This window comes from Monodelphis domestica, chromosome 5, assembly GCF_027887165.1.
Source record: "Monodelphis domestica isolate mMonDom1 chromosome 5, mMonDom1.pri, whole genome shotgun sequence".
Classification (NCBI taxonomy): domain Eukaryota; kingdom Metazoa; phylum Chordata; class Mammalia; order Didelphimorphia; family Didelphidae; genus Monodelphis; species Monodelphis domestica.
This window is the reverse complement of record NC_077231.1, coordinates 305,867,249-305,892,286: the sequence shown is the minus strand read 5'-3', so window position 1 is coordinate 305,892,286 and position 25,038 is coordinate 305,867,249.

The following is a 25,038-nucleotide window of genomic DNA, read 5'->3' as shown; positions in this document are numbered from 1 at the left end:
CTGAAGAGGAGGCTGTTGGCCCAAATAGAGAGAACTCCAAGGACCAGAATAATAACAACAATAGCTTTCTATAATCACTTATATAATGCCTTCTATGAGCCAGGTACTGTGCTGAGTGCTTTACAAGTATGATCTCATTTTATTCTCACAATAACCCTGCTATTATCGTCCCCATTTTGCAAATGAGGAAACCTAGACTTACAGACACTAGGTAACTTCCCCAAGATCACAGTTAGGAATTCCATATTCCCACTGGATGAATAAGCACTTCCTATGTGCCCAGCACTATACCAGGCATTGAGGATACAAATACAAATTTAAAAAAACCTGTCCTTACCCTTAAAGAACTTCCATTCTAATGGGGGAAAGTGGATATATAAATGAACTGGAAAAGGAGAAAGTGCAATGTGAGGCATGGGGTACTAGAGACAAAGTGGGGAACACCAGAGAGTAAAGGGTGGAGTCAAAAGGGAAGTGAGGATTCGATCATATTTTTTAAATGTTTTTCAAAGCTTAAGTGCCATAGAAATGTTATTGTACCATAAAACGATCCCCTCTTTTAACTGGCCAACTCCTTGGCCAATGAGAGAGAGAGAGAGAGAGAGAGAGAGAGAGAGAGAGAGAGAGAGAGAGAGAGAGAGTGAGAGAGAGAGAGAGAGAGAGAGAGAGCTTATCCACCCTACCCACTGGCTTCCATATGTCCAAGCAGGTTTAATTTTAATTTAATCCCATATATCCCCAAGGGAGGTGGTAGGAGTTAGCTAGGAGTGGAGTAATGGCAAGGCAGGAGATGGTGGGGGTGGGAAGAATAAATATCAATTCCTTATAACCATTAAATTTCCAGAACCCTCTCTTCCCCATCCTCTTTGGGAAGCCTGTCCCCAAAGCTTCACATAGAAACTGAGAATGCTGCCTGGCCTCAAATTCCTCTGACATTCCATTGATCTGCATAGAATAAAAACCCTAATACAGAGCAAAGTCGGGATTAACAATAGACACAAGCAGCTTGGTGACAAGTTCAAGGAAAAATGAATGTTACAGCTCTTTTCTGGACTGGAAGCCATGCTAAGCCTGTCAGATGTGATTCCAAATGACAAAGATGATGGAACAACACCCAGAGAAGGGTTATTTAGCTCTGCCGCATTCACAGATCCAGATCTGTCGAACACCCCCATCAGATGCATTTCGTTTATCTTTAAAAAGCATTCTCATAAACATCTCCAAGTGAGATCGCTGCCTCTCCTCGTCCCCTGGGAGAGCCTTCTGCCAACCCACACCAGCCCATGATAAATAATCTCCAAGGAGTCGAGATAAAGCCAAGACAAAGGGTGAAAGCAGCCTCTGTGTTTCACTTCTGCCACCTCTGGCTTTACCCAGATGACTGGGCTCTACACTGAGGATGCAACGTTTTCATCCACCTTAATGGCTGAATCTGATTGACTCTCAGTCAGCCTGATGGGTGACCACAAGATTGATGGCTGCCTATCGAACTCACAAAATCATTCCCACATCTGCATGCTTGTCGGCTTCCACTTTCCTACTCCATCGTCCCCATCAATCTATCTGGAATCCCTCTCCTGAGTGTGAAGACCCATGGAAGTGACTAACTCAAGCACACACACACACACACACACACACAGAGGTTTTCAGCTGGAAAAATCCCACTGGGGGTGGGAGGAGGGAGGAAGATTCCTGGGGAACTATAAGAGAAAACCCAAAGGGTTGGCCTTGAGTAAGATCAGGGTTTAGATAATATTTGTTCATTGATCAATGGGTGGGCCATAGGACATTAAGCAGCACTGGGTGAATAAGTCTTAACCAGGTTTGCCTTGCCTAAAATAAGAGAAGGAAAGGTCCTGAAATGATAGCTCTGGTTGCTTGGACAAGGGAAACTGGAGATGGTTTTGGAAGAGAGAAGAGATGAAATTAGTTTTCCCCTTCCGAGAAGTAAATTGGCAGGGCTGACTGACTAATTAAAGGTAAAAGCCAGTGTCTGAGTCACATTTCCTGGCTTGTTGGCTCTCTCCCCAACTTCAGTCTCCCACTTAATTCTGAAGCATGTGGACCTCTTCCTGAAACAATGAGGACACCTTGTAAAGACACTGAGGTTCTGAGCCCTCTCCAATCAGAGCAGAGGGTTTAGCTGAGATACAAATCACCCCGTTCTCTGACCTGTGACTTCATTTAAGTTGTCAGTAATTCAGTGCGCTCTCTCTCTCTCTCTCTCTCTCTGTCTCTCTCTCTGTCTCTCTCTCTGTCTCTCTCTCTCTCTCTCTCTCTCTCTCTCTCTCTCTCTCGCTCACTCTCTCGCTCTCTCTCTCTCGCTCTCTCTCTCTCTCTCTCTCTCTCTCTCTCGCTCTCTCTCTCTCTCTCCCTCTCTCTCCCTGTCTGTGTGTGTGTCTCTCTCTCTGTCTCTCTCTGTCTCTCTCTGTCTCTCTCTCTGTCTCTGTCTCTCTCTCTCTGTCACTTTGTCTCTGTCTCTCTCTGTCTCTCTCTGTCTCTCTCTCTGTCTCTCTCTCTGTCTCTGTCTCTCTCTCTCTCTCTCTCTCTCTCTCTTTCTCTCTCTCTGTCACTTTGTCTCTCTCTCTATCTATCTATCCTTTTCTCTGGAAGCTGTTGTCAATCAAAGAAAAGGGAGGCAGGGCAGGAGAAAAGAGGCGAGAGAAAGAGATACAGGAAACCCTTCTGAAATATACAATCTTATATATTTGTGGCTCTCAATGAGTGCCTCATTTTATATTTTGATTCACATTTAAGGAGGGTAGACATCTAAATTCCAGGTCTCAGAGCAAAAATGTAAGAAAAGATGCCCATTTTCCTTTGATAATTACAAAAGAAGAAGGTGTTCAGGGACGAAGGCTCCTATATCCCCATTCTGCACCTCCTATAGCTTTCATTAGTCCTACTCCTTTCATGAGTCTGGCTTGCAATAGTTTCTGGTGTGATGTGGAACTGTCCCCTGTCTGTTCCCAGCTGCTAAAGGCTCTGCACTGCAGCATGGACCATTGCCTGGGAGGAAGGGATATAGCCCAGAGTGACTTCTATAAAGACTCAAGCAGCCCAAGCAGGCAACTGAATTAACTGGACATCATCACAGAAATGTGACTCATCTCTGCTCCTGAAAATGGAAGGTCAGGATAATTTTCTCAGGTTGAAAAAAAATCAGCTCACAGGAAAACAGGAAGGGATCTTTCTGGTTCTGAAAAAAGCACACCAGATTTTCAGAAGCAAAAAGGGGATCTAGAGAATAACTTACCCAAAGATGCTGGAAGTGGATGCTAAAAGTGTCAATGCAATTCTGAGGTGCTTTTATAGGAAGGACTCTGGGGAGGCTAAATCAGTAAGCTTAGGTACATGGGATTCAGATCTGGAAAGAACCTTTGAGATTCACTAGCCCAACACCTTCATTTTACAAAGGGGACATTGAGGCCCATAGAGAGGAAGTGGCTTACCCAAGGTCATTAGTTTATTAAATATCAGAGCCAAGATTCAAACAAGTCAAGTTGAATCAAATCAACAAGCATCCCTGCTACATATCAGGATCTGTGCTAAGTGTAGGGCATACAAAGAAAGGTAAAACATGGTCCAGGACTTGACTCCCAGTCCATCACTCTTAGAAGCAGGTAGGTGTACTGGGCCTGAATTCAGGAAGCTCTGAGTTCAAGTCTAGCTCAAACATTTACTAATTCTGTGACCCTGGGTAAATCACAACTTCTGTCTGTCTTGGTTTCCTCAGTTTTACATTGGCGATCATAATAACAATGTAAAATTTAAATTAATATCCAATAAATCCAATTATTATGTTTATAAAGTTTATTAATAATTACTTGCAGTAGAAGAAATAAAAGAACAAAATTAGAAAACCTAAGTAAAAAACACATCTGTAAAATTTCCTGCCTGACTCTCACCCAACCTCCATAGCTGAATTCCGGGGGGAAAGAATGCAAGGGAGGAGCTACACAAAACTTATATCTTCCCTAATTTAGTACATTAGCATAAATATGCAAATGGAATGCTGGGAAAGAGAGTCCCTGGGGAGAGAATTCTAATTACACAGCACCTATTTCCTGGGGTTGTTGTGAGGATCAAGTGAGATACAATCTGTAAAATGCCCAGCACATAGTAGGTGCTTAATAAATGCTATTTTCATGCTTTACACCACATAGTGCTGCATTCTGGTCCCACTAACGTAGCCAGCTTGCTGTGTCCCCTCAAGCAAGTAAATCACTCTTCTTCTATCTGTAAAATAAGGGAGTTACATCAAATGGTCTCTATGTGTCCTTCCAGGGCTTGAATCCTATGACATTATTATGATATATGCATGGTAGATCTATTCACAATGTCAGACCCAAATATGAAATGGTAGAAAGAATACAGAGCTTACCAGGAAATGGATTTCAAAAACTATTTGTAGTGTCTAGATGTTCATCAGTGTACATGCATGTATAAAGTGCCTACTGTGTGGGGGGCACTGAGATACAAAGACAAAAAATGGAAGAGTCTCTACCCTCAAAGAGTTTACATTCTGTGGGAGAGGGAGAGAAGATGGACAGGGCTGGAAAGGTAAGTTGGAGCTAAGTTGAGAGGGGCTTAAATGCTAAATAGATGAGTTTGCATTGGAGGTAATAAAATAAATGATAATAGGGAGCCACTGGAATTTATTGAATCTGGGAGACACATGTTCAGATCTTTTTTGAATAGCTTGCTGATGTTTTCATGCCTCAGATGGAGGGAGGAACATCTCTATAGACTGGAAGAAGTAGGATGATCCTGTTCTAACAACAGGTATGGCCAAAAGGGGAAGGACATTTGAAAGAAAGGGAACCATCAGAGCATCTCTTAAAGAGAAAGGGCAAATTGACCTTTCCATGCTCTAGGCATCTCTGGGACTATAAACTACTCAACAATTGCTAATCTACATTAGTAGGAGTTTCCTCATCAGGAATTCCTAGCTTAAGCCAATGAAATCATAGGTCGAATTTAACATGAAGCTCAAGTCCATTTGCATAAAACTCTTCACTGGTGCAGATCCATTAAAAAATGCCCCATGTACTAGATATTGGGGAAATTATCTTTATCTTCAAGGGGTTCACATTCTATTGAAAGAGAAGCAATATGTGTCCAGAGAAGTAAGTATAAAGGAATTTGCGAGGGATGAGGAAGACACTAGTAACTATGAGGATAAAAAACAGTCTTAATCTCTGAGAGATTAAGTGGTTTTACCTATAGTAATAATAGGTACATTGGCATAGATTTTATATTTCTATTTTATATTTATTTAATATATGTATAATATATATTATATATTTCCACATGGTTTACAAAGTATTTTCTATATATTGCCTCATTTGGTCCTTACAATAGTTCTGGAAGTGGGTGCTATTATGATTCCCATTTTGTAGATGAGAAAACTGAGGTTAAGAAAGTGAGTTGACTAGGGTCATATAGCTAGTAAGTGTGTCTGAGGCAGATTTGGAGTTTGAGTTCAGGTATTTGTGACTCAAGTCCAACACTAGTCATTGTGCCATCTAGCTGACTATGGAAGTATTCAAACTATCAGCTATGCCATATAACATCTCTGGGTGGGGATACTACGTTAACTACGTTAAGAAGGAAATTTTAGGATATTGAGGAAAGGACACGCAAGTGGACTATGCAGTTCATCATAGGAAGTAGAAAAGTCCAACAAATCAGAAGATCTGAGATTTAGAGCTGGAAGGAATCTTTAAGGCCATCGAGCTCAAACCACTCATTTTATAGGTGTGGAGATTGATGATCAGGGTGAATTCCCAGCATCATAAAGGGAGAGATCATCAGAGGTGGGGTTAGAACCAAGGCCCTCTGATTCTAGAGTCAGGACTCTGTCCACTATATCACACTTCTTCCTTGATTTAGGCTAAAATGGGCAACCCATAAAAGGAAAGCTATAATAGAGGAGGAAGAGAAAAAGAGAGAGACAGAAGGGGAGGAGGGAGAGAGAGACAGAGGTGGGGAGGAAGGGAGAGAGAGAGAGAAAGAACAAGAAAGAGGGGGGGAGAGGGGGAGGGAGAGAAGAGAATGAAACATAAGGGAATGATCATTGGAACAATATAAATAGCATAACTAGTGGAAAGAAATGGAGTGACCCTTCCAAGCAGGTTATTGTTTTGGAATGACTTCAACTTTAAGGTTTGGAAGGGCCAGATCTATGGCGTACAGCTCTGCTAGGGACACTTGCTGCATTTCAGCCTTATAATCACTTGCTCATTAAGAAGGGGTTTCCAGGACAGCATGCTGAGATACAGGGTCTCATTTACTGTGCTAGAAGATAAAAACAGCCATTTTATTTGAACACTCAAAATGCTCAGATCCTAATGATAGAATAATAATGAGGGTGTCGTGTGTTATCAACTTAATGATGAGAAACAGAGAGAACTGGTACTCTGGCCACAACCTTACTCTGTCTCTCTTCTGGTTGATCTCAAAAGATCAGTAAAATGAGATGAAATTGGTACAGCCTGAAAGTTGGGTTTTGATGGCTGAAATGAATCTCTCTCTCTCTCTCTCTCTCTCTCTCTCTCTCTCTCTCTCTCTCTCTCTCTCTCTCTCTCTGTCTGATACACACACACACACACACACACACACACACACACACACACACACACACAGGCATTCACAGCATCTCCAAACATAATCTGGTCAACCAGGTAGAGGGAACTGAAACAAGATGTAAAAACATATCAGGAATGTTTCACTCTGATTATCCTTTTCTTGTCTAATATTTGAGCAGAGAAGCAGCACTTCTTGAGTGACAAGGACAAAAGGAGAAAAAGAAAGAAAGGAGGGAGGAGACAGAGACAGAGACAGAGAGGCAGAGACTCATTTCAGTCATCAAAACCTATCTTTCAGGACTAGAAAAGGCCATAGAAATCATTTGGTTAAAGCCTTGGTTTTTACAAATGAGGAAACTGAAGTCCATGGAAAGGAAGTAATTTGACCAAAATCATACAAGTAGGATTGAAACTCAGACCCACTGACTGGAGGCAGAATTCTTTCTATTATACCACACTTCAAAGTTGATTAATTTGATTTCGTTGCTTCTCACAAGTATGGGAAGAAGTGAGTTGCATTAGTGTCAATAATCATCACAAAGACAATTCAGGTTTGCCTTGCCTTCTGAAGGAACCAGAACTGGGACAAGGCAGATGATCTTTGGAAAAGTTTGAAAAGTGTGCCCACTGTGTCTTACTACCCACTGGATGCTGTGAGCCTCCAGTGTCACCAGTGCAATTTAACATATCAGAAAATAAATACCTATGTGTTGCAATTAACATACTTTGCCAACACCCAAAATATGTAATTTTAAAAAGCTTTATTTAAAAATGACTATTATTGCACCCCCTGAGCAGTTCCCTGGGAAGCTGCCTACTTTGACTATTCCTAGTTTCAGCTATAGATAGAAAAATAACTCTCATGCCACACAATTTGCTTAGGCAAACAGAAATATGCCATGTAGTGTCTTTTTCTAATTTTATGCATTAATCAATCAACAAGCCTTAATTAAGGGTCTTCTAGAGAGGCGGTATTGTATAACAGAAAGAACATTGACTCTGGTATCAGAAGACCTTGCTTCAAATCCGACCTCTGACACTTACTGCCTATGTATCCTTGGTGAAGACTTTTCTAGACCTCATTCTGCTCATCTGTAAGATAAAAAGAGTTGAATTAAATGGCTTCTGATATCCCTTTCAGCTTTAAATCTATGATCCTATGATTCCACTATCTGCCAGGCACTGCAAGATAGTGAAGATACAAAGTTAAAAATAAAGCAGTAGGTGCCTCCAAGGAGCTCACCTCCTTTAAGGAGATACAACATACAGACATCAAGGTATATACAAATGGGAAATAATTTTGAAGAGATGACACTAGCAATTGGGGGAATCAGGAAAGCCTCCTAAAGGAAGTGTATCTGAGATAAATTGAGGATAACAAAATGATCTGTATCCATACAATCCCAGTAGAGACAAAAAAAGTATGACTGGGGGTGGAGGCAAACAGATACCTGACTTAGAAGGTCAACTAGGTGATAGATCATGAAGTTAACTGTTTGGTAACTACTGATTTCAAATGCTGAGTCTATTTATCTATAGAAAAATCAAACCATTTACAACTAGGCACACCTTTCTCTAAAGAGCCAAATAAATGCTTCCCAATGTATTTCAGAGTCATACCAACAAAGTTCTCAAAGTCTCACTAGAACTTCCTAATGGATTCATTGTTTTGTTTATTTGATTTATCAACTGGGGAAATTTTTACATTGGCATTAATATCAGTCTTCTCTTTAAAGTTTGCTCTGAATGACCCTAAGTGGTTTCCTGAACTTGGCAAGGCTAATCTTGCCATTCCAGGATGAGTTGATATCAATAGAGGGTATTCATTTTGCATTTGAAAGTTCCATTATGCTTTCATAGGCTTCAATCCTAGTAGCTACTCCACCTACAACCACCATCAATATTAAATGATCTGGCAAAGGAACTCAGGGTAAGTGCTTCTTGAAATTGGCACATCCGGGGTGGAGCTGTTCCCCTGGGGTTGCTATATGAGTGCATCTTCCTGAGGCTGCTTAACCAACACTTAAAAGTGGTTCATTTAAGTTATCCCTTTAAAACATACCCAGCTCCCAGGGAATCCAGAGATGGGTCTGTATGAGATGAATAGCTCCCAGCTTGGGCTGCTCCATTCACTTATCTGGCTTGGCTAGCCTCACAGGCAGAGTAAGTCCTTCATTAGCAAATGGAAAAAATATCTGCTCATTAAACCAAGACATAAAGCTGGATCTTCTAGACATTTCTAAATGTCTTAGTTTAATTCTGAGTGTCAGGCTGAGGGAAAACTTCAGCCTAGAATGGAAAAAATGGCAGCATTCCCATTCTATAGTCCTGGTTACAGGAACTGTCCAAGGTGTTGTATTAGAAATACATCTGAGATCTTTGGCTCAACTACTGGGTGTTTAGTCACTGAAATGTTTGTATCTACCACATTGTGCTTACAAAAAAAATGTTCTCCTTCCCTTTCCCTCCCTCCCCCTCTCTCTCCATCCCTCCCCCCTCTCTATATTTCTATCTCTGTCTTTCTGACTTGCCTTTCTCTTTCTCTCCCTCCTCTTCTCTCTCAGTCTTTCCCTCTCTCTCCTCCCACATCTTTCTCTCATTCCCTCTCCTCTTTGATTTCTCTGTCTTCTTTACCTCCTTTCCTCACTCTCTTTTGTTTTTCTCTATCTCTCTCTCCCCCTTTCTCCCCTTTCTCTATCCTTGTGCCTCTTCTTCTATTACTTTCTATCTACTTCTTTTCCTCCCCTCCTTTGATTTTCCTATCTTCTCTGCCTCCTTCTCTCACTCCCTTTCTCTTTCTTCCCCTGTCCCTTTACCCCTTCCCCCTTTTTATTTCTCCCCTTTTTCCTCTTCTTCCCATCTTTCTCCCTTTTTCTCTCCCGCTCCTCTTCTTCCCCCTTCTCTCCATTTGTTATCCCTTTCCTGCTGCCTCCAACTAAGAACAGTATTTTTAAATACCCATTCTGCCTCCCCCAAATATAACATTGGGTCGCACTCAAATACCAAAACACATTATGATCTCATCAATTTCAAAGTTCCTTTTAACAACACAGATCACTCTTCTTTGCTTGCTCCTCCTATATGACTCTTTTACATGTCCTCTTCCCATAAGTTCTCAGTCATGGTCCAACCAATGTTCTGGAAGCCTTCCTCAAATTCTTCTAAAATCTGGAGGGTACCAATGGAGCACCCTAGCTGTTATATAGTTATACTTCTCCCTCAATATTTGGCCAATCCTTCTTCTCTTCATCTAATTCCTCAGTAACATCATTTGCCTTTATTCCTCTTCAAAGAATCTCACTGATTACATGTTGTAGCCTCTTTCTCATGTCCATCACAATCTCTTTCATTTTCCTCTATGTGTTTTAATTTCTTTTTATTTGAAAATTTTTACTTAATTGATTGATTTAGAATATTTTTCCAGTTACATGATTCATGTTCTTTCCCTCCCCTACTCCCACCTTCCTCCCGTAGTCAATGAGCAGTTCCAATGGATTTTACATGTGCTATTGATCAAGATCTATCGTGTGATTTAATTTCTCAAAGTTTTTTTAATTCTTCAGATAATACTATACTCCTTGTCTCACCACTACACAGCAATGTAAGTAAAATTTTGATATCTATACAAACGAGCTTTTGATTCCATGGGAAATTTGGAATAATTAAAGTAGCTCTGCAACTTTCCAAAACCTGGTTCAGTTCATCTTCCTCCTCCTGTTCAGTTTTGGGCCCAAATCAGTGTCCTTCTATAATGTCTGTTCCAGATGTTCATGCTGATAGACAGTTTCTCTAGGTCTTATATCAAAAGGTACTTCATGAGTATGCAATAGACATCCTTCATCCATTTGAATTTTTCCTCAGTGGAGGAGATCTTTAAGGTAGTTTCAGATAACTTTCAGAAGACTATGAAGATATCTGACCTAGAGAATGAACCAGATTATGGACCATGAAGTGAATTATTTGGTAATTACCATTTTCCAGTCTTGCTTCTCTGTAGTATGTAACTAGCCCAGGGCTTAATTTAACAGCAGAATGTCATCCACAAACAGAAGCATCTGAAAGACTTTACTATGCACAGAAGAATTCTCTCTCTTCAACCCAAACTCTCCTTAGGATTTCTGTCATCACAAAGGTGGTGAATATCTTTGCCAAGCATCCATTTTTATGCCTTGCCTGGTATTTATGATCAGAGAGTCAGTGAACCAGGTAACTTCTGTTGTTGTATCTTTCAAACAGTCATGAATCGTTTTGATGGATGAATGAGACTTTGTTGGAAAAGCTCCTTTAAAGCAACATTCTTCTCTACCAAATCCAAATCTTCTTTAATAATCAGCAAACAATAAGCACAACATATGTTCACTATGAAGCACTCCCTCTGAATTACTTTCCCAACCCTCTCGCTCCTAGGTTGGGTCCTCAGAGGACTGACTTCTACCCTCAAATTTGAGGAGTACCCAGTGGTTGTTCTCCCTTCTGAAACTATAGTTCTTGAGTGCCCACTGATGTGTTTCCTATTTATAGTCAGCCAATAGATACAAATAGTTTTCAACAAAGGCATCTTAAAGTAATATTTTGTTTTCTCCCAATTACATGTAAAACAATTTTTAGCATTCATTTTCTCATATTTTGAGTTCTGAATTCTCTCCCTCTCCCTCCCCTCTCCACTTTCTGAGATGGTAACAATTTGGTATAGATTACACATGTGCTATTATGCAATAATGTGGAAGAAGATACATATCACTAAAATTGAAAAAACTCATGAAGAAAATAAGTGGAAAATGGTACCCTCCAATCTGCATCTAGACTCCATCCATCAGTTCTTTCTCCGGCACTGGATAGCATATTTTATCATGAGTCCTTTGGAGTTGTCTAAGATCACTGGATTGCTGATAATAACTAAGTTTTACAGTTAATCATCATACAATATTGTTATTACTGTGAACATCGTTCTGGTTCTGCTCTCTTCACTTTGCATCAGTTCATGTCTTCTAGGTTTTTCTTAAGTGATCTTGTTCATTATGTCATATAGCACAATAGTCTTCCATTATAATCATATAGCACAACTTGTTCCTATTCACCTCCTAAATGTCTAATTTTTGACATGACAAAAAGAGCTGCTATAAATATTCTTGTTCAAATAGGTCCTTTTTCCTTATCAAAGGCATTTTCTTATATTGCACAGTTAGAACAGTAGCTACATAACATCCCTCTATAAACCTGGGGTATACTTTCTGATAAATATACCCTGCATCTGTGGGAAAAGCATACACAAACAGATTTTAATAGTAGAGAGATACATGTATAAGGGAATAGTCACAAATCCTGGCAACGCCAGGAGTCCTCTGCATTCCCTTGCTGTCCTTTCTCTTACACGGAGTCCTAAAAAGCTCTACTCTAGACACATTGTCTCTGCTGGATAGGTGTCTGAGTAGGGCTCACAGGATCTACTTCTTTTCATAGCTGAGCTCTTAGTGACCAGAGCCTGCTCTTCTGAAGTCCATAAACAGCTCTCTTCTCTGTGACTTCCTCCTCTGAAGTGACTACCTCTCTGGACCTATGTCCATTGGGGGGGGGTGTCATTTTTTCTTCCTGTGAACCTGTGTTGTGTTGACAAAACCAGGATCATCTCCATGTCACCACAATTTCTTGAAGTAGAATACTAATAGTACTACCTAATTCATCCTGGGTTGCTATGAGTAAAAATTAAGAAAATGACTACATCAAGCTATATTAGAAGTTGTAGTAATTATGGCAAATGAAGAACAACTTATCTCTTCCCTTGATTTAAAAATACATTTGTTGGGCCCCTTTCTCTAGTGGAATGTGTTAATAGTCGGGCTTTCATGTTAAGAATGCTGCAAATGCATTTTTATTCTTCCAAGACTGAGCATTAGCCAGTCTTTTCTAGGTAATGTCTGTGTTAGCCAGTTAATGCTGATGTCATAGGACCCAGAGCTAGAAGGAACAAAGAGGACAGTGGAAACTAGGAGGCTGGGAGGAAGGATGAGGCAATGAAGAGAAAGACTCCACATCTGAGAATTGGGCTATTGATATTGGGAATGATGCTGTTGACAGTGATAATAAATTTTTGTAGGCATGCCAGAAAGGCCATTTACTGACAAATGAATGTGTCAGTGAGTCGTGAGGATTATTTTGATTTGCAGGTTGGTCCTCTGTTTACAGACTGGAGTTCTGTTTCATGGTTCATGTATTGGCTGAGAGTTTCTGCTTAAAAGAGATGAACCTTGTTCTCGGGGGTTGTACACCAGCCAGGTGAGTTTATGACTATCCCTCTTTTTGCCCTCCCCAATGCCCCTGCCCACCAGTAGCCATCAGTTACTCTCCATTCCTTGAGATTACACTTCTCAGTCTCCTTATGTAATCCCTGTCCCAAAGCCACTTGGATGGGACTCTCTTCTTAGAGGTGGAGAAGAAAACCCTTCCTTGATGAGGGGCAGAGTGGAGTTGGTAAGAGGCCGGAGCTTCAGTTCTCAGCCAGCCCCTCTTTGGGGATTCATCATTTGGGTGCTCCTAGCTTCCTACTTCCTCCCCCTATGTAGGACGGCACCTTCATCTCCACCAAGAAAGAGATATTCCCATACCAATGGGCTTTGGGACAGAAGTTGCATTTAAAGCAGGCTTTTAGTCCTCTTGGCTTGTGACAACCCTGCTTTGCTTTACGATCCTGCCAAAGCAGGATACCAAGAGTGTCATAGTCATTGTTGCCTGCCTAGAAGAGTTAGCTGGAGGAAGCCCAAGAATCTACTCCATGCTGTTCTTGTTGTTGAGTCTGTCTAGCCATCTAAGAGCTCCTGAGGCTCAGAGTGCTGTTCAGTCCTCCTCTACAACAAGGCAGTGTAGTATTAGAGAAAGTAGAGGAACCTGGGAGTCCCAGAGAAATGGGTGCCTGCTTGTCCTTGGTGTCTTCTTGTGTGCAACAAAAACGATAAACATTTATGAAGCATTTACTATGGGCTAGGCACTGGGGGTGCAAATAAAAAGAAAAGTCCCCTTCCCAGAAGGGGCTCATTCTTTGGGAGGAGACACGTACATCCAAGCAAGATCCACACAGAGTAGATGGAAGCTGACCTCCCAACTCCGATGGGCTTGCTGCACTAGATTCCCATGGTCCAGGGGGCCAAGCCTTGATGCAGCACTTATACCTTGAAGTATTTGCATCCTTCCAAGGCTGTTTTCTCAGGGTTGCAAAGAGACTGGCCCATTTGTGCTGACTCATAGCCTTCACCCATAGTCACCACTCATGTCTCCTCAGTCAAGGGGATTGCCTTGAATGGCATGTAGCAACTTCGTGGTTGATGACTGCTTCAGTGATAACCATTTCAGAGCTCAGGGACAGAGGGGCATCACAGATGTAGCTTTTGCCTAATAAATGGCTCTATTCAACCTCTTAGTAACCAATATGGTGGCCTATTCCCTGGCTCAACTGATACCTATGAGGCATATTGGAAAACGAATATTTTTTTTCCTGGTCATCCATCCCAAATGTGTGTTTGCAATTTGAGCTCCATTTGTACATAATAAATATATTACCATTTTGCTTTGGACTGAGGAAATGTGCCAATTCTGAAAAAATAGATAAATGCAATTTTAACACAGACGCCCCCAACCGTTTTATGAGATCCTTAACCTTACCCTGAAATCTCAGGGCAGGAGAAAAGGAATCTGAAGGGCTCTTAATTCCTTGGAGTGGAATGCCATCTCTGTATTTCAGATTTAGGGACAGAAACCAGAACCGTTCTGACATTCTTCATCAATGACTAAATCAGCCAAAAAGCCTCTTTTGAAATGTGTATTTGCTTCCCCAATTAAGTATATACTCACCGATTACTCCCCTCTTCCTTTCTTCCTTTGCTCTCTGTCTCAGTCTTTCTGTCTGTCTCTGATGCTGTTCCTCTGTGTTTCTATATTTCTCTGAACCCTCCACTCTCCAGTCTCCTCCCTTTCTCTTCCTTCCCTTTATCTGATTATTGCTGGGCTGGGTGGATCTGGCTGGATTCCAAGTTTTCCTGCACATCTGGAACGATTTTTTCCATTGTTCTTGATCTGAGATTGAAAAACCACAAATTAACTTTCTCAAGCACTATTTCCCTCCATCTTTAAACCTACCTAGATTTTTTCAGATGTATCTAATTTTTGCCATTTCTGACTCATCTATACCTTAGTCATCAAAGTTCTTTTTCTTTCTTTCTTTCTTTTAAAGCTATTTGTTAGCCAAAACTCCTTATTCACCTTTTAGCAGTGTCTTTCAGTCTTCTTTCTCTCCCATCCCCTGCCACGAATCTTGGTTTGGGACAAAATAAAGGAACAGAACCAAAACCCTCGAGCCCCTCCAAGGGGAGTTAGATCACATCCCAAATCCGGATGCTGTCAGGTGAGCGCCTGTTGTGTGCAGAACTTGGCAGAATGCCCTCTCCCGGCCCCATGGCAGGCGAGCAGATGATTATTAATACATTGCAATAATATATGCAGAGAAACCAGTGCAACTGACTAAATAAAGGGTTTTTTGTACATATGTAAAAATATACATTACATACACCCTCAGTGAATGGAATTTTTAACTGGCCTAGATTATTAACTCCAACCAAACCCTTCCAGAAGTGACAGAAAAGATCAGGTTTCTTGGATAAAGGGCCATGGTCCTGCACATGTTGGGGAATGGGAGGAGGTATTCACTATGTGTATCCTATTTAAATAAAAATAAGATTTAAAGAGGCTTCATGGGGAAGATGACTGACTCTAAAGTTAGAAGTCCTGAGTTCAAATCCCCTTATGCCAACTATTCTGTGACTTAAAGGAGTCCTACACTCCAGGCTTCTATTTCCACATCTATCCAATAAAGAGTTAGCCTGGGTAGTTTTTGAGGTCCCTTCTACCTCTATATCTAAGATCCAATATATATATTTTTAAAATTCTGAACTTCACAAACTACCAATAAAATAAAACCTTTTTTGTGGTGTGGTCGCCTCTACAGTCTGGTGAATGGTGAAGCCTATGGACTCCTTCCCAGAATGATATTTTTAAATGCATAAAGTAAAATATATAGGATGACAAAGGCCACCAGTGATATTAAAATATAATTATCAGCATATTTTTAAAGAAGGTTTCAGGTGCAGGATAAAATCTTCTAAAATAAAAGGAATGTTTCCTTAGACAGATGTCAAACAAGAGATGATTGTACGTGAAACTGTAACTCTTTTTCTGTCATCCTTGCTTTTCTTTTGTATTTAATAAATCCAACATGTAACTTCCAAAGCTATTCTGCTTGTTGATGAATCCTTCTGGTCTTCCTTCTGTTCTCTTGTCATTTTTTTTGGAACCCTATCCTGAAACCCTATTTCCTTCTACTTTCTCCCCTCCCCCTACCTTGGAAAAAAGAGAAGAAAAGAAAAATCTTTGTAACAAATCCGTACAGTCAAGCAAAACAAGCAAAATGTTGACCACATCTAAAAAACTAGGTCTATGTGTCTCCTTGTGCACTCTGAGTCCACTGGGCCAACAGGAGGTGGAGAGAGTGTTTCATGATGGCTCCTCTGGAATCACGAAGGGATGGTACAGCTGATCTGTTATTCTAACTGACTGGAGCAAAATGGAGACATCTCTTCATTTCTCAACTGGACTGATCTCAGGGGAGCCCAGGCCCCTCCTTCAAAGGAACTGGGTTGTCAGGCAGACACTCACTCTCAGCCAGATTTTACAAACTTTCTTTTTATTGCTTCTCTTTAATAAAATTTGAAAACAATGACCAATTAAAGGCCTTATGTGCATCCCCAACTTTCAGCCAACCATGCCACACCTAGGAAGCATCTTAGAAAGATGTTTTAGTCTGACACATGACATCCCCCTCACCCCAATTCCCTTGGCCCTCAAAGGGACTGGGTGGCTCCCTTCATCTGAAAAGAGAAAAGCAAAGATCCAAGTCAGACAATCCATTTCATCCATCCTTCTGAGGATGGTCAAGAGGCCATCTGAATTCTGGTCAAGAGACCAAGTGATTATGGTCAAGATGTTCCTTTGTAGGACCAACTGAGGAAGAGAGTCTGATGAACTTGAAGTCATTCATTCAGTCAATCAACAGCATTTATTATGCACTGACTGTACACCAGGCAGAGTTCTAGGTGCTGGGGGTAAAAGGCAATAAAACCTTTAAATTAGGTTAAATACATGTTTTACAAAGTTATCTCAGAGCATCAATCAAAGTAGGACAACTGGAGTTTTGTCCCAGGGAGTCCAATTTTTAGGGCAAAGAATTTAGAAAGTTCTTTCAGCATTTACATGTCTTCAGGTATGTAGAATTTGATTCAATTCATCTAATCTATTGAGTGCCTACCATAATCCAGGCTCTGAGTATATAAAAGAAAACTGAATAGAATTTGTCCTCAAGGAACTTACATTCTAATGAAGAAACAGTAGACGCAATCAGTTAAAATAGAAAAGCTACAGATAAATGCTTGAGTCCCCTCAATGCTTATGGGCTAGCCTCCTCAGCACTGGCTTCATGCCAGAGTCCTGACTCTCTGTACCCCTCTCAACATGAATGCCCCCCACTTTAATCGGGAGCACCATTTATGCCACCTGCCCTAGGCACAAAAAATCCTGAGTCATCAGCACATCTGATCCCTTCTTCCAGTCCTTATTATTTAATATCACTGCCATGAGCATCCGGTCGCAACTTTTGCTTTTAGTGTAGAGCTTCTAAGATAGGAATTGCTTCCTGTTTTATTTTCAAAAACAGTATTTTGGGAAGGTCTGGCCCTGCAGAGGGGAGGGACGTCAGTCCAGCAAAACTCTGTGGATGGGATAAGAGCCGGCATCTACCACTGATTAGTATACCATGTTGGGAGGAATAAGGTAGCAGGCTTAGTGGAGATTGGAAAAGCTCTGATTCTCTTTGCCATTTGATTCTGATTAGATTTTCACAGGAGTTAGTGCAACCACAGACATGCAACTGAGAATGCTGAGAACTGAGTTGGGGTGGTCCGATGTGAGCAAATCCACAAGTTGGCCCAGGAGGCAAAGAGGCAGATTCCAAGAAGTGCGTCAAAGAGATGTTAGGAATATTGTATCCAAGTGACTCATTTCGAAGGGCTTCCAGAGCTCCGAGCTCCAGATGAAGAGCAGCTGCAGCTGATGACCACAAGGACCAACAGATCACATCGATGAAGCATGAAGCAGATGACATATCACAGGTGACCAAAGTGGACAACAGCATCCCTCGCTCAGTGAGTAAACAATGAGCTCTTATTGCACTCGGAGTGTCGTGTCAAGTGATTGGAGAAGCACACTTGCACCCTACAGGGCTCCCCTCATAAATGCCCCCCTCAGAAAGACCACAGAGCCAGAAAGGTGAGTCCACAACTGCTCGTACCAGAGTTCATGAGCTCCCACCCATGTGTTTCTTTTAATAGTAGAGGATGTATTGTTTTAAATTTAAAATTTTTAAACAACATGATAAAATAAGGGACAAGAAAGATTCTTCTCTCTCTTTCACATGTACCCATGCACACATGTATGCACACGCACATGCACATGCACACACACACACTGAGGTGTAATCTCCCAGAAATGGAAGTGGAGACATACATCAAAAACACACTTGTCTAAGGAAATGCACAATCGAGAGCTGTGCTTGGAGGGGCATAAGTGTGAGAGAGGCACAAGGCCAGGAAATACATGTGGAGGGATGGCGCACATCAAACATGTGCCCAGGGATCATACACAGCTGGCTAATCAAGCACAAACAGGGCAACTTATGTCCCTCTGAAAGAAGCTCACCTGAAACCCTTCTCACTTCAGATGCTGCTCCCGCTCCTCTCAGAGCCACCCACATCCTCTGGTCCTCAAGTATATCATCAGCAGCCAGTGAGCATCTTCATAGCATCCTCTGGTCCTCAAGCATATCATCAGGCAGCCAGTGAGCATCTTTATAGCATCCTCTGGTCCTCAAGCATATCATCAGGCAGCCAGTGAGCATCTTCATAGCATCCTCTGGTCCTCAAGCATATCATCAGGCAGCCAGTGAGCATCTTCATAGAACTGTTTTTGGCTGGTCTCTGCTGGACTTCAACTGGTTGGAAGCCTCTTTTCCGGTAAAGGAAGAGGTCTATCACCTCTATTAGCTCCTGGGATCCAATAAAATAACAGGCTCTTTGGAAACTTTAAAGAGCCCTATAAATGCTAGCTATATCATTATTTATGTTCAATTGTTTTTCAGTCATGTCTGACTCTACATAACCCCGTTTGGGGTTTTCTTGGCAAAAATGCTAGTGTGGTTTGCCATTTCCTTCTCCAGCTCATTTTACAGACAAGGAAACTGAGGCAAGTAGAGTTAAGTAACTTGCCCAGAGTCAGTGTCGGAGCCTAGGTTGGATCTCATGAAGATGAGTCTTTCTGACTCCAAGCCTGGCACTCTATCCACTGAACCACTGTGCTGCCCATTATCATTATTTAGCTCTTTAATCATTTCGGATGAGTATAAGCTGGCATTTTAGGTCTGTCTTTAGAACTTCCCACCATGCTGCCTACTCTCTGGCCATCATCCATTCCCCCTGCCTCCCACCCCCAACCCCAACCACCACCATATAGAACATTGGACTCCATCTCTTAGATGCCAGGCTTTGACGAGCGAGCCATTGTCTTATCTTGTGAGAAAAGCCTTCTTCCACACTCCTTCCTAGCTCTCTCTACCCCATGATCACTTACATGGATGCCCCCTTCCCATTTCCCTTCATGTGTCGTCTTCCCCCACTAGAGGGTAAGGTCCTTGAGGGCACAAACCCCAGCTGGCTTCTATTTGTTCCCTCCATGCTACATGTAGTTCCTGGCTCCGGATGAAAGCTTAGGAAGTGCTTTATCTGTCCATCTCTTCTGGTCCTACTTAAATGCCCTTAGGCTAAATTCTTGTTTGAGTTATGCTTAGATAATTCCTTTTAACTTCTGTAGAACCCCTACCTGGCTGCCTGGGTGACTGAAAATCATCCCAGGAACAAGACTGAAAGAGCTTGAATGGGTAGGTGATGAGGAGAATTTTTAAACTCATGACTGCCAATCTGAATCCATGCAAAGGAGTCTGAAAGCAAGAATGAAGGGGAATGTCTGGGAATAGTAAGTCTCATAACCTTTTGTCCCACCCCTCATCAAAAGCCAGAGCTGGAGGCAGCTGGATAGCTCAGTGGATGGAGATCCAGGCCTAGAGAAGGGAGGTCCTAGGTTAAAATCTGACCTCAGATACTTCCCAGCTGGGTGACCCTGGGCAAGTCACTTGACCCCCATTGCCTAGCCCTTACCACTCTTCTCCCTTGGAACCAATACACAGTATTGACTCCAAGACAGAAGGTGAGGGTTTAATAAAATAAAAAACAAAAAGCCAGAATTGTTGTGCTCCCAAAACACCAAGGCCATTTTACTAGAATAATCATTTATATTTCTAGAGCACTTTAAGGTTTACAAAAGACTTTCCTCATAGCAACCCAATGAGGTAGGTAATGCAAGTATTATTATTCCCATTTTATAGTTAAGGAAATTGACTCTCAGAGAAGTTAGGTTACTTACCCAGGGTCAGGTAGTACAGTTCAGAATTGAAGTTGAACAAAGCATCCCGAAAGTCCAAGTCCAAAGTTCTTTCCACTAGGGAAGTTTCATGAGTGAGCTATAAATAGCATTCTATGAGAGCCTGTAGAGAAAGAGATAACCTCTGACTTAGAAGCTCAGGGAAAAGTTTATAAAGGAGGTTGTGTTTGAGCTGAGCCTTGAACGACAGTTAGGAATGATATGAGCAAAGAAATGAAGACAGGAAAGTTGGGGGTGAGTTTGATAAAAGTCAAGGCTAGAGAAGAGGGTGAATGAAGGAGACTCTGAGAAGAGTACCAGAGATAGAAACAGAGATCTGAGCAGGGTTTTCTACACTCCCTTGATTTGGGGGAAACATCTCAAAGATGTCAAAGAAAGGACAAGTAAAGAAAATCATCTCAGAGGTAATAGGAAGCTGCCTAGGATAAAATCTGATGAATTTTGTTCATCAAACCAATTATTCCAGTTAGGAAGAAAGGAGTGTAAAAATGGAGATTTGAACCCCAGACTTCAATCCCCAGAAGTCCTTGGTACTTCCCAGAATTCCCTATAATCTCACCTGAGTCTCCCCCTGGACGAGATCACAATTTATTATTTAAAGGGTTCTCTGCCTCTCAAGAGCTATCTTCCTCTTCTCAGAGATTGCAACATGTTGTAAGTAGGCTGTGAATGGGCCAATTGTGCCCTAGGCACGTGGCTTATTATTTTGTATCCTTGATTTCTATAATCATTATAAACCTCATAAAATATGATACTTTTATTTAAAGAGACTAAATTAACTGTTACAGGAGATAGATGTCTACTTAAGTCTGGCAACTTATATTTCTAAAAGGCAAGTTCAGAAGATGGAAGCAAGGTCTAATTACTGAAAACGAACAAAAAAAAAATGGTGGCATGGCCCTGTAAGAATAATATCAATAGCAGCAAAGGCCAAAATAAAGGACAATTAAAGACAATAAAAAGGTCTTCTTGTTGTTGTTGCTGTTGAGCTTCATGGAAGAAAAAAGACAAAGAGCAAATAGGAGCTCCACTCAGGATGGATGGGATGCTGATAATGTATCATGCCCAGAAGGCAGAACTACTCGGTCCCTATTTGACTCCTGTTTTCTCTACCAAAGAAATGATTTTTTGAACTGGTAAGGAAAAGGAAATTGAAATCCATGACAAATGAGAGACTGCTATTAAGAAAGAACCTGAACGTCCTCAGTGAGGTGGGGTCAGTAATCTCAGGGAAGCAGATGGAATTGCTTAGTATAAGTGATCTCTGACATCATTGGAAATGAAATAGGCATCATAGGAGTGGGGATGGTCACAAATGTCCCAAGTTTCGAAAAAAAGGGACTAGAGGCTTAATTTTTAAGTTCATTTTTTACTATGAATTTAATCAACAAAAAGACAATGTATACCAAAACAATTAAGAAAGAGGATTTTATAAAACATTATGAACTTTTGTTGTTTTATTTAAAAATAAGAAACATCTGTGTATATGTATGTGTGTATAAATCACTTAATATGGTAATAACTAAACTGCTGCATCTATCTGCGTTTTCTTCTATTCTTTTTCTTCTATTTAAAAATATTTTATGAATGTTCTTTTGCATATCCATTATTGAATACCTAACTTCTCACCCTCAGTACACCTCTCAAGTGGAAGCTCTCCCTTGTAATAAATGTGAATAATCCCACACCCACAAAAAAGCAAAGTTATTGACCATATCTGACAATGGCTCACTCCCTCCAAAGCTCTGATCCCTAACCTCTCTGTCAAGAGATAGGAGATATACTCCATTATCCATCTTGGTAAGGGAGTCACTGTTGGCACTGCTTGGATCAGAATTCTAAGTTGTTTTTCTCCTTGTCATTGTTGCTATCATCAGACCAGTTGTTCTCCTTGTTGTCCTTGTCTTTTTCATCTTACTCTGCATCAGTTCATACAAGTCTTTCCATGCTTCTCTGAAATCTCTCTTTCATCATTTTCTAGGGTACAACAAATAACATCCCATTCCATTCCTCCACCACAATTTACTCAGCTATTCTCCAATTGGCATTTAAGATCATAGAGATGTCTAATATTAGAAGGAGCCTCACAGACCATCTTGTTCAATCTCCTCATTTTATTGAGAAGGAAACTGAGACCTAGAGAAATTAATTGACTTCATAAAATCTCATCCATGGTAAGCAGTACACATTGCATTTGAATCCAGATCCACAGATTCCAAGTCCAGCACTCACTCTTTCCAGAAAACCATGGCTATTGTTAGAAGGGGGGAAAGGAATAGAAATAGAGTGTATAAATGTGTGTATAAATGCTATTTTGCCAGCAAAATGTTATTCTAAAATGGTTTCTTGATTTTGTAACAGACCTTATCCCTGCAAGTGGCTTAAGTGTCTTACATTAACATTAAGATACCAATGATATCCTTTTTGCAAGACCACAGTCAGGATTGTGCTTGTTAACTCCGTCCAGTCTAATTCCTGGAATGGCACTTTGATCTAATTGATTGCTTTTCACATTATTAAAATATTATGCAAAAGTAGATGGCACCAATGTCTGCAGTAAGATAAGTGAAAACAGCAGGAGTAGGCAGGCTAAGATGGATTAAATAGGATAACCACTTTTGGTCCCACAGAACAAATAGGTAGGGATGTGGGGGATCTATGGCTGCAAAATGTTGCAAATCCTTTCAGACTCACATGCTGAGTCTTTCTTGGTATCAATCCTGAGTGTTGGTTCCAAGGCAGAAGAACAATAAGTTAGGCTAGGCAATGGGGTGGTCGCATAGCTAGGAAGTGTCTGAATCCAGATTTGAACCCAGGACTTCTCATCTCTAGGTCTGGCTTTCAATCCACTGAGCCACCTAGCTTCCCCCTCATTAAATGAATTTTCATTTTTACAGGGAGTAGCTGGAGGTTGGGAAGAAGGCAGAGGAGGGTGAGGATGGTATCAGGAAATGAATGTGATGTTCAAAAAAAAACAGCAATGAAATTTGTTTTTAAAAATAAAGTTGCTCGAGAAGGCCAGGGAGAAGCTCATCTCCCAACAATGATGTTTACTTCAGGCCTAGTTTGCCAAAAGAAGCTAGATAGGAGGGAGGAGCTTTTTAGCATGGGAAGATGGTTCTCCTCCCAAAGAATACAGAGAAGCTCAGAGGGCTAAGTACAAGTCTTACTCAAGACCAAATACACCCATCTATTTCCTTCCTGCCAAAAGGATTTGTCGGCCATTGTGTAGACATATCCCAGACTCAGCTCCTCACCTTCCCTGACTAAACCTGCCCTTCTCAACTTGCCTGTTTTTGTGGATGGCTCCATCATCCTTCACTGTCACTCAGGCTCTGAACCTTGGGGTTGCCTTTCAATTTTTCCTTTCTCTCCTTTTCTACATTCAAGTCCTTAAACCCTATCAACTCCAATCCCTTTTATCTTCATCCTCTTTCTCTTCACTTACATAGCTTGCACTTTAGTTGACTTGCTCCCTCTTGCCAGGATTATTGGTCCTAACTGGTCCCCCTATTTATAGTCTCTCCCTTCTCCAACTCCTCCTCCATGTAGCTACCAAAATAAATTTCCTGAGACACAGGTTACATCCTTGCTCATAAAACTTCAGTGACTCCCTTCCTCCTCTGGGACAAAATGGAAACTCCTTTTTTCTGGCATTTAAATTCCTCTCTTCCTACCAAATCTGGCTCCAGCATCATTGTTCAACATTATTGTTCTTCGTTAATTCTATATTCCAGCTAAATTGAACTATAAGTTATTTACTGAACTTGAAATGTCATTTCCAACTTCCAAGCATTCACTTAATCCATGCCCCTATCTTAAATACACTTCTTCCTTTTGTTTTCACTATTTAAATCAAGGTTCCTAATTTCTCAAATTTATAGAGAACTAAGTCAAATTTATAAGAATACAAGCCATTCCCCAATTGACAAATGAGCAAAGAATATGAACAAGCAATTTTCAGATGAAGAAATCAAAGCCATTAATAATCACATTAAAATGCTCTAAATCACTCTTGAACAAGAAATGCAATTTAAAACAATGCTGAGGTACCACCTCACACCTATCAGATTGGCCAATATGGCAGTAAAGGAAAGTGGTAAATGTTGGAGGGGATGTGGCACAATTGAGACAATAATGCACTATTGGTGGAGTTGTGAACTGATCTAACCATTCTGGAGGGCAATTTAGAACTATGCCCAAAGGCTTTAAAACTGCATACACTTTGATCTGGTAATACCACTATTGGGTCTGTATCCCAAAGAAATAATAAAAAAGGGAAAAGGACCGATTTGTGCAAAAGAAAAATATTATAGCAGCTTTTTGAGATGATAAAGAATTGGAAATTGAAGGGATGTCCGTCAACTAGGGCATGACTGAACAAACTACTGTATATGTTGGTGATGGAATACCATTGTACTATGAGAAATGATAAGGAAGATGATATCAGAAAAAAACTGGAAAAATTTGTAGGTACTGATACAGAGTGAAATAAGCAGAACCGAAAGAACATTGTACACAGTAACAGCAATATTGGACTATGATTATCTGTGAAAACTCAGCTTCTCTCAGCAATGCACTGATCTGGGATAATGCTAAAAGACTTATGATGGGGAATGTTTTCTACCTCCAGAGAAAGAACTGTTGGAGTTGTCTTTCACATCAGTGTATTTATGGTTTTATTTGGGGGTTTGGGTTATGTATGAATTTGTTCACAAAGATAACCAATATGGAAGTGGGTTTTGCATTACAATAAAAATAATTTTTAAAAATAGTCATCAAAGTCCAGTGGCAAGACAAAATTAAAAAAACAAAGCAAGGTCCAACTCAGGTGGCATCTCCTCTGGGAAGCTCTCCCTCC